Below are 12,659 nucleotides of genomic sequence, written 5' to 3' on the forward strand. Positions count from 1 at the left end.
AAAAAAAAAAAGGACCCTCCCTATTTGGCAAAACGGCAGTTCTGGATACCCTGCTTGCAGCTAACGCCGTGTGCTCACATCTGCACAAATCAAAGGGCAGAGGTAGGTGCTTTACTGTGACAAATCTCAGATCTGCAGAGTGCTCTTGTGGGAATATGTGCATTTAAGTGGGCTTCCTAGATCCTTGAATTTGACAATACCACATACGTATGCTCTTCTTTCATGTGCCAGACCACTTTGAGAATTTGTGATATTGCCCAATTTTCCAACTTAGGATTTTCATGTCTGTTCTTTAATGTTTCACCATTGGCATTACATAGACAACTAACAGGGCTTAAGTGTAGGTCATTGCTTGGGTCAGTTTTTAACAGTGACAGTATGATTTAAGATTGTAAGTCCCACTTTACTAAATCTGGCTAACAGTGTTATTTTCAAAGTCGGTATTGTGGGTTTCAACATAATGGAGGGCTAGCTTGTCAACTGCTAGAAATGAAAGACATCATGGGTTTTTCAAACGTGCTGTGCTCCAGTTAATGCCAAACTTCCCCAGCTTCCACTGAAACTCTGGACTCCCAGGCCAGCCCTGATGGAAGTGTAAAACTTGTAGAAATTAAGAAAATGACCAGAATGAATATATATTAACGTGTATGTTTGGGGTCCAAGGTCCAAGTTATATGGCTCTTGTGTTTCTGTAGTGTTGATAGGGATGTTTTCTGACCTGCCTCCTCTCTATGGTAGGCCAATGCACGAAGCCAAGCTTATGGAGAGTCAAGGTTTACATGATATCAGTAGACCAGATTCCACTTTAGGAGCAAATTTCCTGCATGCTCTATACTCACTTTATTGGCTTGTATGGAATTGAGTTGCGATATGATTGCTGGCAGTAGTTAGTAGTCAAAGAAGATGTGACCCATTTATGACTTTTTCAAGCTGGTGTTGGGGAGAGCACCTTGCAACATGGTGGGAAGCAGAGAAGTAGCCTTCTCCCCTCACAGTAGAGGGATTTCTTTCTGCCTCAGCCTATTTTCTCTCTCCCAAACCCTTGCTATCCAAGGCACTCATAACAGCACCTGGTTGCACTTGGGCATGACTGAAAAAATATGCTGGGTTTGCGTGTGTAACTGAAGTGCGGTTGTATTGAGCTTTCTATCGGTTTCAGTCTCTCTGAAAAATAAACCTGTTCCTAAATCCTGTAAGGGCCTTTGAAGTATTTTCCTTTTGATCCTGTAAAAGCATCCTGAAGAAGAATTTGTCTCATTCCTCCTTTTGTTTCTTCGTGAGAGGCTTTCCTAGTTTGGTTCTGGAGCTACTTAGATGGCTTTTCATTTGCAGACCAGCTACAGGACGTGTTACCTGCTGGCTGAGCATTTCATCTGAAAGCCTCTTAAGATCCCACAGGGTAAGCACACATCCCAAATTACCACTGGTAGTAGAAAGACTACCAGATTGTGGTTTAGTACATGACCAATAGGAAGGCTTCAGGCTTACAGTTGCATTAAAGCGATGCTCCTGCATGTGTATTTTTGTTTGTGACTATTTCTGTGAGTTCTGAGATACAACATTTGATTTCATACACTATCTTTTATGCTAGATCAAGTGCAGCACAATATCGTACAAGAGAAAACTGCATTGTGGGTGACAAAATAGCAGAATAGCAGAAAGATAAGGGAGTGAAGGAATTAAAGCATTCAGTCATCGAATCAGTAAATGAAAGGAAGATGAATCTACTGGGGAATAGGAAAGAAAGAGATACTTGCAGGAGAGATTTGATAAGAAATGATGGGCTGATGAGGCAGAGGAACATACCAGAAGCAATACAGGCTACAGAACTGGTTTTAAGGCTGTCTCAGTTCAGGAAAAACCTGGCAATATGCTTAATTAGAAATGCATGCTTAAATGTTGACTTTAGAGGAGCTTAGATGCATGCTCACATACTGGCCTGGATAGAGGTGTTCTTCTGAAGGCACCATAAAAAGGAATCTTTACCAAACACTCCTGTGTAGTCATGCTGGAAAAACAGTTAATGTTGAAGATTTTTCATGTGACAGTATAGACTTGGCTTCAGACCTGTTACAGTAACGGATTATTTGTTGGTATTCTCCTGAAGGGTTTCACTTCTGTAATGTTTCTTTTAATAATTTTGACAAAGTACTAGTTAAGCTTTAATGAAAAGAGACTTCAGCTCCATGGTATACATCAGGGCCCAGATTGCGGTGGATTCTAATATCTGCAGACCAGAATTAGTTCCCAGAGGATAAATTAGGCAAAAGTTTCTAGCTTTTCCCCTTTTTCTTAGTTCTCCAGCCCAACTGTTGCTGTGTAAGAAGTAATGCCATGAGCACATGAAAAGCAAGATGTCTACTGGACTTTTGTCCAGTACAGTTGAATTTTTAAGTACAATTATTACCTGTTTATCTCTTATTCCCTGTAAAAGTCTTGAACAGAGAGCTGATCACGGTTTCACCTTTCATGGTGAAACCAGTGTCAATAGCTCCCAGATCAGTTTAGTCACTTGTTAAAAAGCAAACTTCTAAATTCCGACTGAGTTTCCAGCCATCATTGTGAAAGGAATCATGTATACACATGTAACCAAGGTCAGGAAAGTTCAATCCATCCCTCTGGGCCATCAGTGAGGAGATGACCAGAATGTAAGAGTCTAACATGGAACTGAGTCAGCTTAGATATTTTGCAAGCCCTGTCTTTCTAAGAGAGTCCCATGGGACCTCTATTGAGGATGAATACACTGAATTCTGGGACTGTAGTGAATGAGAATGACAGCCGCTTCATGTTCCTCACCAGAGCATCATCATGTGGCATTGCCTGGTGAGTCAGAGGGAAAGGCCTGCTCTCACCAACACCACTTCCTCCATGTCCTGGGATTTGCTCTGCAAGTCATCTATTCAGGGTTTGGCTAGGTCTTGACCTCTCTCGGCATTTGAGAGCTAAACCTGGTATGACTCCAGATTTCCCACAACTGCGTCTGGTTTGAATCCTGTACCGCAAGAATAAGAAATCTTCAAATAGATGTTTGTTTGTTTGTTTAAGAGACAGCTTCTGCCAAATGAGAGGAAGGTGAGAGGTGAGAGCACTGGGGTCTGTAGCTTCTTTCCCTTCAGGTCCAGGATCCTATCAGCTTGCTTTCTCCACACTTGATATCTGCCATGCAGGGTTTGTGTTTTTGTTGAAGCATGCGATGGGTTTTGATAAGAATGATGTTGAGCAGAGCAGAGACTTGGGCTTTGTTTCCATACAGAGATTGCATTGCTTCGGGTATATCAAACTGGTGCAGCGTGTTGGTTGTGTGACCTGCCCCAAGGTAATTCAGTGAGTAAATGGAACAGACGAGGACAGAAAATTCCTCGAGATGCCCTGCTCTGAAGAGCAGATCATGCTTCCTCCCATTAAAACTGCACCGAGTTCAGTGGTTTCCTGTTCCTTCATTTGGTTTCTGACTGCATTGCCAAACTGGCCTTTATCCAGATTCTGGTTGCTGTGATTGATTTCATTGCTTTGCCTTTCCTAAACCCAACCCCAGCCCTACCATCTCTATGTTCAGTGGTGGCTTTTGTCCCAGGAAGGGCAATTTTGTGGTTCACACATTCACCAGCAAAATTACTGCAATCTGTGAACTTCCAGTGCAGTGAAGATTTGTGTGTTCGTGTGTTTGTGTCTGTGCAGTTTCAGTGTGCCCTTCTCCATCCGTTACCATCCTCAGTGGGTGAAAACCACACTGATAACCTCTCTGCATATGATGCACTGTGGTCTGTGCTCCTCTGAATGCTTTTAAATTTCAAATGAAAGAGCCTCCAGAATCTGGGAGCAAATCTCAGCACAGTGGAGCTAGAGATTAAAGTGAAACTGGAGACTTTTAGGTGGCCTTATTTTCCTTTGTGCCTTTATTTTTTTTTGGGGGGGAGGAAGGAGGGGCTGGAAGCTTTTACAGCAGGTGTCAATGGTTGTACTAATCTTCACAGTGTTTGTGAGTATCAAATGTGTACTGAGCACTGAGCAAGAGTAAGTATTTTGCCATTACATTGTGAACGACTTTAAAACTTGCACCGTTATGTGATCCACATAAAGTGAATTGTTAATAGTAGAAGTTAGCTTCTGGACAGTTGAACTTCCTTGATTTTTAATAATGCTGTAGATTATTTAAACCATAAAACATTTTTAAAACCTGATTTACTTTCACATGTATGCCCTTTGCTTACTTTAGCAAATTAAGTGGAAGATGCAATAAAAGCAAAACCCCAAACATACGAAGTGCGAGTCCAGTGTAAACTCATAGACATCCAGTCCAGTGGACATTTACGTAGACATCCAGCTCCCATCAGCAGCTGGCTTCTGCTTGAATGCTCACAAGAGCTCACACCCCACTGCAAGCAGCATGGGCTGCACAAGATACTTGAAGGTGCTAAGAGAAGACTAAAAATGGGATTTTCAAAGGCTGCTACCACATGGAAAGCCTGGCCTTCAGGATTTTGGCATGGCTTTGATTTTCAGGGTTGGTTTGTTTGTCACTGATGTCTAAGTAGGTTAAATAATCCACTGCACCTGAGCAAGTCTGTTTTCTCATTCCCAGACTGCAGTGCAATGGCCCTATGTTTGCCTTTTCCAAAACTGGAGATGAATGTTTAAATTAAATTTTGTGCTGAATTATTAAAGCCATTGCAAAATGTTTTCATTAAAATATGATTATGTTTAATAGCCCTTCTTTTGAATTTTAAATAGAACCAATACTTTGTGACTTAATTACTCAGCAATAGCTCTTTTTTAAAAATCATTTTTACCTTACGGTAATAAAATTATTGTATTTACATAGTTCCAACCTAAGCACATCTCATTTTACCAACTAAGACCATCATTTAAAGGGCACACAATGTTAACATCTTTTTGGCTCACGTGAGACTTTACATCATGCTTTTCCCAAAGAGAGCACTTTGGGAATCTGATATCTGAGGCTGGGATGGGCTCATTCAAGGCTCTCAGCTGAGTACTGGAGGCATTGAATTTCCTGTCTTTTCACAGCTGAGCTTAATGCCCTGCTTTTGACTGACCTGAAGGGGAAGGTATGGGGCATCATAAGTTGGTGTGGGGCACCACACACATGGAAGTCATGTGAGAGCAGTGGCTGGGAGAAGTGAGGCCATGACATGTGAATGGAGGTTTCTGGCTCATGGTGGCATGGCGATGAGCTGTGCTGTGCTCACATGTCCCCTCCTCATTGGCTGGTACGTGTCATGTCTACTGGACCCTGACATAGCCATGACGGATGCACGAGGGCGGGCTATTCCTTCCTCCTCAAAAAGCCATGTGTGTGCGTGTATAGCTCTCCAGCTACAACAGCGATCAGTGATGACTCTTTGAATGTTTTTCTGCATTTGCATTTACAAAAACTGGATAAGCCTTTAAAAAAAAAATCTGATAAGTAGCAGGCAATTGAATTAACCACTGTTGACTGTATTGCTGTCTCTTAACAAACTCCATCTGTATGGTCTCCCTTTGTAGACACAATTTTATAACTTAATTTCCCTACCAAAACATCAGTGTTTACTTAGTGAGAAATCTGTTCTTTGTCAGCTTAAAACAGTGATTTCTTTATTACCACTCTGCGCAGGGAATGACAGCACAGAGTTGGCACTGGAGCAAGTCTGGTTGAGTCTACAGCGTTGTAATGGAAACAGGGTGAACTGAGGGTCAAGTATAATGGGATTTGTATACAGAAATGTGTCTGCATAAGGAATAGCTGCATAAGATAAGAGAATGAAAGATGAGGCCCTCAGGTCTCCGTTTGCGTGGCAGTGAGCTGCTGGCAGCAGGAGGGAGGTGTAGGTACTTAGAGCTGTTGACTTGGGGAGATGTGGTTACCTGGTGCTGGCAGAGTAGAGATGACTCCATTTCATGCCTGTTCGGGTACTAGCTGGTAGAGGGGGTTGGTGGATGGATGGGGTGGCAGTTGGTGATTACTCTGTGAATGTCTTCTATGTAATTTTTATTGATATCAGGAAGCACAGGGTCAATGAGGGGTTTTCAAGCTATTACAGTCTGTGGCCTCCCTGAAAATTTTCAGTGGGGCTGTCAAGCATGGTATAGTGAATTTAGCCTGAATGATAGGAGGCTTGCAGGGTTTTTTTGCTGTCTTTCACATCACCTATAGAAGTTCTTCGTGATTCCCAAAGGTTTTGCAAACCACAGGTTGAAAAGCACTGGTGTAACTTTTCAGCAGTAAATAGATGAAGAACATCAGCTCCCTGCTCCTTAACTGAGAAAAATGTAAGAATTTCCATTGTCATTGTTAACTGAAAGAACAGGAGAGCAGCTGTTGAGAATGACACAAATGGATTTTGAGGCGGTACGTGGTTGATGATACAAAACACCGCATCCCTTCTTATCATGGGTTGAAGATCTCAGGGGCAGCCTGGCTCCTTTGAAGTCTGTATGAGTTGTACAACTATGCTGCCAGTGCTGAGGTTTTACCATAGGACTGGGCTTTGGCTTATCACGTTTAATTTCCCTTGCAGTAGAGCCTTCGTCAGTGTTACACTGCAAGCTGGAGATGATAGAGAAAAGCCAGGTGTTTAATGCAGTCAATTGGAATGAGGTCCTGCTTTCTCTGAATTGTGTTAATCTTTTCCCTATGGAAAATTAACTGCTGAGTATTGACCATTTTTTTAAAAACATGCATGTTTCATTCCGCTTCACCTTTTTTTTTTCTAATGAATTAAAAAAAAAAGTTTCAAAAAAAGAGATTAGAAGGAAGAAATTAGTATGGAAGAGTATTGTTAATTCTCTTACTTTGACAGAAAACACAGGGCATTTCAGAGAGAAAAATCTCGCTGGAAATAAAAAGGCTTTTCTCCTTGTAGTTGTTTTATCAGTAAAAAACTTTTGCCTAGTTCTGCTTTTCAGCATGTAATTACTAGCTGTTCCACATCCTCATAGCAAAGGAAAGGATGGTTAGATCAGCCAGCCCGCTGGATCAGATCTTACATTACATCTTGAGCTCTTTGAGTGCCATTAGCATTTCCTTTTAGAAGCGAAGAAATATTGACAGTTTGGTAGGTTATCTTGCATTTTACTGCACGTTAGGGCACTTCAAAGTCTTTATGTAGTGATGGGAACTGTCATGAAGTAGATGTGAAAGGGGCCTTTGGTCCAACTAAACCTGTCAGCAAGAAGATTTAGGGCAGATGGTTATTATTAGAAATCAATGTATTTATTATATATTGTTCGTGAATATTTCCCTTTAGAGGTTTCTGTGAGTGCTGTTGCTGTTTAAAATGTGTCAAATGGCAATAAAATTAATTCCTACTGAAAACCCGTCAGGCTCCAACCCAAAGCTTTGCTATTATAGGAATGTGTGTCTTTTACTTCTTTGTGCTGTGATGCACCAGAGACAGGTACACGTGGCACAGCAGCAGCATATCTGGGGTGTGCGTGCATGAGATATTTCTGTGTGGGTATCACAAGCACCTGTTCCTACAGAACTCCTCTGACTGCTGTGTCTAAAAAGGCTTTGTAGAGATCTGTGGTGTACCTGTCCCTGTTCCTTTTTCTTCCCCTTTGTTAACCATCTTTCTGGTACTTCCAGTTGGTTACAACAGCTTACTGCTGTCTAGAGCAAGCATGGCATCTTTCTAAAGCATGAAGTCCAGTGGTTTTCCCATGTACTTTGGAAGAGAGAAATAAGAAATTTTAGGCATTTTATAATTAATTGGGTGTAAGTTTTCCTTCCTCAGTGTCTTACTTAGTTACAGGATTTCAGGAGGTTGGGTTATGGGAAGAGAACATTCCCAATGGAAAAGGAAGGTATTAGCAGCAATATTAATGCTGGAAGACACTACCTTGGAACAAAGATTCATTTTCCATTCACCCCATGATTTACAGCGCATTCCAACCAAGTGATTTGGCTATGGTCTTCTGGCATAACATTGTTTGCCCTTTCCCTGACATTTTGCATATAAAGAAAAGTTATGAGCTTCTTGGGCATTCAAGGTACCAGGAAATGCAGGAGTCTACCTAATTTGTTAACATGAAATTATAGATGTCTGACATAGACTCCGTTAGTTAACATTGGTTGGAGTAATGCTGCAGCCGGTTGATTGTATTACAGTCATGATGAAGAGGAATGGTCCCTTTTTGCCTTTCTGGGATATGACGGGTACAGAGCCAAGGCAGATTTAAAGTGTAATGAATGAATAAGCGTTTTCCTCAGTTTGCTTGACTCTTCCATGAGCTCTGCTGCTGCGCTGTTGTTGCTACTGATGTACCGTCTCCAGGACAGGTCAATGCCAGCACAACATGGAAAAGGACTTTTCAGAAATACTGTAGGTACAGTCTTTAAAATGTTAAGCTGCTCCATAGCATGTGAATGTCATTTTCTTTTAAGGCAGAAAAACAACACCCAGAAGTAGCATGGCAAGAAGACACTAGACAGGGATGAAAAATTCAGATTTCCTCCCCACATACACGCACTTCCCATTTGTTTTCCCAAGCTTATTGTCTTCACAGCTATGAGCAAAATACTCACTCAAAAGTGCTTATATCGTTACCATGTGTCCCAAGGGAAATCAATCAGATGCAGATAAACAGCTGTGTCACATCCAACACATCTTTCTAGCATCCATTTCCCACACTCCCCTTGGTTGAACATCTCTTCAGATCCCCCTCATCCTCTTGCTCAGCTCTGCCTTTGAGATTTGGTCTGTGCCTCCACCTGGCACCATCTTACTCCTCACTGCTTCCCACTTTGCTAGCCTCCTACAATCTGCAGTTGCTTCCCAGCCCTTATCCCCTCCCTGCCATGAACTCGCAGCATCTTTACCCCACAGCTTTCTTGTGGCTTTCAGAACCAGATTCTCATGTCTGGTGGCTTGAACCAGAAATTCACACACCTCCAGGTTTGCATCACTCCTTCGGTCTGTCACTGGATTGCTTTCATTGGCTCTTCCATGCCATTGACTTCCATGACTTCTATCTGTGCTTCCTTTCATGCCTTTTCTCCCACCCTCCTTCTCTCTCTTCTCCTCAGCCACCTTTCTTGAAGTTCCCCTTCTTAAAATATTCTTCTTCTTAAATATTCTGAAGGCTTTCATCATTAATCTCTCAAGAAACTATCTTTGAGACTCATCTACCGTGCTTTGATTTATTCATTGTGTTGTGTTTTTTTTGGCGGATATCTCACAAGAACTGAGGTGGTCATCCTTCTACCTCCACTGCTAAAGGAAAGCTTGTGTGAAAAGGTGGGCTTTCAGAACGTAAATTAAAAGATCGTGTAAGTAAGGTAATTGGATAAAAAAGTATATTAAGATCTGAAACAGAATGTTTACTCTCTTTGATGTGTTTTGGGAACATATGTCTGCAAAGTGGGCTGTGAGGCTGATTAAGTATAAAACAACCCAGGAAAAAATCACCACTGTTAAGCTTAAATCAAAGATCTCTCCTCAAGACACTAATTTGATTTGGGTTTGAAGGTCCCATATCAACTCTGATTTCTACCTTTGATGTCTGACTTCTTTGTCTGTTGCATAATGGAGGGCAATCTTAGTTATTTAAAATACATGTTTTTCTTCCATTTTAATAGCAAATATTATTATTGTTGTATTGTATTGCGGTTGTGCCTTTAATGTCAGCCAAGGCTAGACCCTCGTTGTGCTAAATGTTGTGTAAATAGAATAAAAATCTGTATGTAGATAGGACAGTTTCTATTCTGAGGACCACTTCCTATGCAGGGTTACTTCTGCTGCCAGCTTTGCTCCTTCCAAGCAATGCTGTGGTCCCCAGATGCTGTGAGCAACCCGTGAGCTCAAGAACATTGCTAACTTCTGGTGGACCTTAGGTTAAAAAAAATGTTGAAGTTCTAAATGAAAACACTTTTTATTTCATTGATTAAAAATATTAACACAGCCACATTGAGTGGATTTAAAACCTTTGTTACATTTGTTCTTGGTTCTAGGTATTTTAACCTAGTCAGGAGTGTCTGAAAACAGAATGGTCTTTCATAAGGCAAAATAAAGGATGTTTGGCTTTATCTTTAGCTTTAGAGCTAAAAAAAACACAAACATCTTTCTTACTTGGAACAAATATATAAAATTGACCTCATGGTATAGAAGTTGCATAAAGTCCTGAATACGTTTTTCTAAGAAATGGAAAAAAATTTACTAAGGAACTGTACCCACCATAGTTTACTATGCTGTTTCCATGGTGTGGCTGGAAAACAGAGTAATCAAACAGTTGGAGGCCCATTCTTGTTCCCCAAGCCAGAGTCAGTGGCAGAGTTTCCTTTGACTTCAGTGGTACAAGATTAGACTTCAAGGCATAATCTTTAAAGGCATTTAGACAACTACCATTGCCAATGGGTGTGCAATGGGATTTTTCATAACGCCTAAATAAATCCTTCTAAAAGCAGGGCCCTAACCACAAATCCACAAATAAGGGTTTTTATATTCAGAGATTTTTGTGTGTGAAGACCCACAGCAGCTACCACAGTTATCTGATCTAACATCTGTGACACCAACCATAGAACTCCTTCCCCTTTCATTTCTACACTGGGATAAATTACTCTTTCCGACTATTAAACTCCAAACCTCCAAACACTTAAAACACATCTTTTAGAAAAACATCTAGTTTTGCCATAAAGTATTGCAGCAGCGCTGTATTTACCACTTTCCTTCATAAACTGTTCTAATGAGAATTTGCCCTCACTGTTTAAATATATATATATGTATATATATTAATTATTTTTCTAGTTTTCAATGCCTCAAGGCCATATTTGAGGGGAAAGAAGAAAATGGGAACTGCTCAAAGCATGCCCCTTACATTTCTGCAGAGAAGCTGTAGAAATTTTTATCCAGCTTCACAGCGAGAGCATTAGTTGCTGAATTGGTAAAGGTAACTTCAATTTTCTGTAATATCCATTTTTGTGAGTATAAAGAAATAATGTATTGATCTCATTTTAAAGCTGAGAAAATACAGGAAAAACAAAGAAACATCCCAGCAGGGGAGGGCTGGGAGTTAGCGGTGATTTGTCTCGGGTCTCCTTCTTCCCAGTGGGCCATGAAGCTGCCATCTTCAGACTTCCAACTCCATCATGCAGCATTGGGTTGCTTTTTTGGACTGTTAGAACTTTGCTGTGGTGCTGGGAGAGCTCTTTCACATCATTGTCAGGCTCTCAGGCAGGCATATAAGGTCAGGACAACTTCCTCCTGGCACACCACGATCTGCGCATCCTTTGCTTTCTAAGTGGAAAAAAATGGGAGGGGGGCAATCTTTGTGAATGATGAAACACCATATGAATTATATCATTGTGGCCCATGTTTGACCTCTGAAAGGTACCTTGTTTTGAGGGTTTCATCCTGAGGGTACCGCTCAAGTCGCGACCTTTCGCCCTTCCTGCTGTAACAGACCTTAAATCAGAAATAAACAGAGGTGAAGTCAAGGGGCTAGCAAGGGCTGTTTAGACTGAACCATTTAACTGGGGTATTGTAGGTTTCCTACTGTGCAAAGCAGTGGCATCCCATACATAGAGTGTCTGCCATGAGAATGGTCCCTTTCTGGGTTTCCCTATGGTTCTTCTACATCTCCCGCGGACCTGGAGAGGTGTTCTGGGTACTAAGGGCTTGTGAAAATGAGACCAGGATGTTTGATTTGTCTTAAGGAACAAAACCAAGGATTTTTATGTGGAGTTTGGATGTGATCATTGGTTTTAAAAGCATTTTTCTTTTTTCTTTTCTCATAGCAAAACTCTACAGGCAGTGTTACCCCCACAAGAGCAGTTCTGTTCCTAGCTTCCATTCCTGGGTAGCCACTATGCACTTTTTTTATTGCACACCAAAACAATTGCCTGTAACTGTCCATATTCCATTAAGCATATGGAAAAGTATTCAGCCCTTTGTTTTCTGCTGAATGAATGCATTTGGCATGTAAACATTAATTTAGACTAGTCATGGGATGTCAGTGTTAGTTAATTGTCCCCATTTTTCTGGGTTTTATTTAAATGATGGAGATTATTTCAGAAATGTGCAACTTCTTCATTGCTGGACGTCCTTTGTGGGAACTCCAGACCCACAGTGAGATGGTTCAGGGTTTGGGGATGGCTGGTACATGGCAAGTAAATAGTGCAAAGTTGTGTGCTCTCTGGGGGGTGCTACCCGTTGCCCTGGCAAAGCTCTGTAAAGCATCAAGCATAGCACACTTCCAACAGCATTACCCCGCAGCCCTTAGATGGGGTCAGTTAATATCTCCCCAGCATCAGTATAAGCAGGGAAGGGAGAGCGTCTTCTGGTGGATGGAGAAATTAATCGGGGCTTGTGCACTTCATCAGAGATACAACTTTCTGTATGAGTCCTGAGCATTGATGATCAAACATGGGCATCTTGCCACTGCTGTGGGGAAAACAGGTCCCCGGCTCCCATTAAATTTAATGGCATTTGGACACGTGATTCCCTTAGCCTGTTTGAAAACCAAAATCCCAGTTCAGAAATCCATTGGAAGAGTGGTAATGGGATGGCATGATCTCGGACTGGGAGTTGGACAAGAAATAATGCCAGAGAGACAACTAGAAAGAGAGGAAAAGACAAGTTCTTAGGGAACTAGGTGCAGAGGAGCCATGGTCCTGGCCTATTCCTGTAGGACACTACTAGAAGACACATTGTTTTGGG

This window comes from Meleagris gallopavo, chromosome 7 (genome assembly GCF_000146605.3).
Source record: "Meleagris gallopavo isolate NT-WF06-2002-E0010 breed Aviagen turkey brand Nicholas breeding stock chromosome 7, Turkey_5.1, whole genome shotgun sequence".
Lineage (NCBI taxonomy): Eukaryota > Metazoa > Chordata > Aves > Galliformes > Phasianidae > Meleagris > Meleagris gallopavo.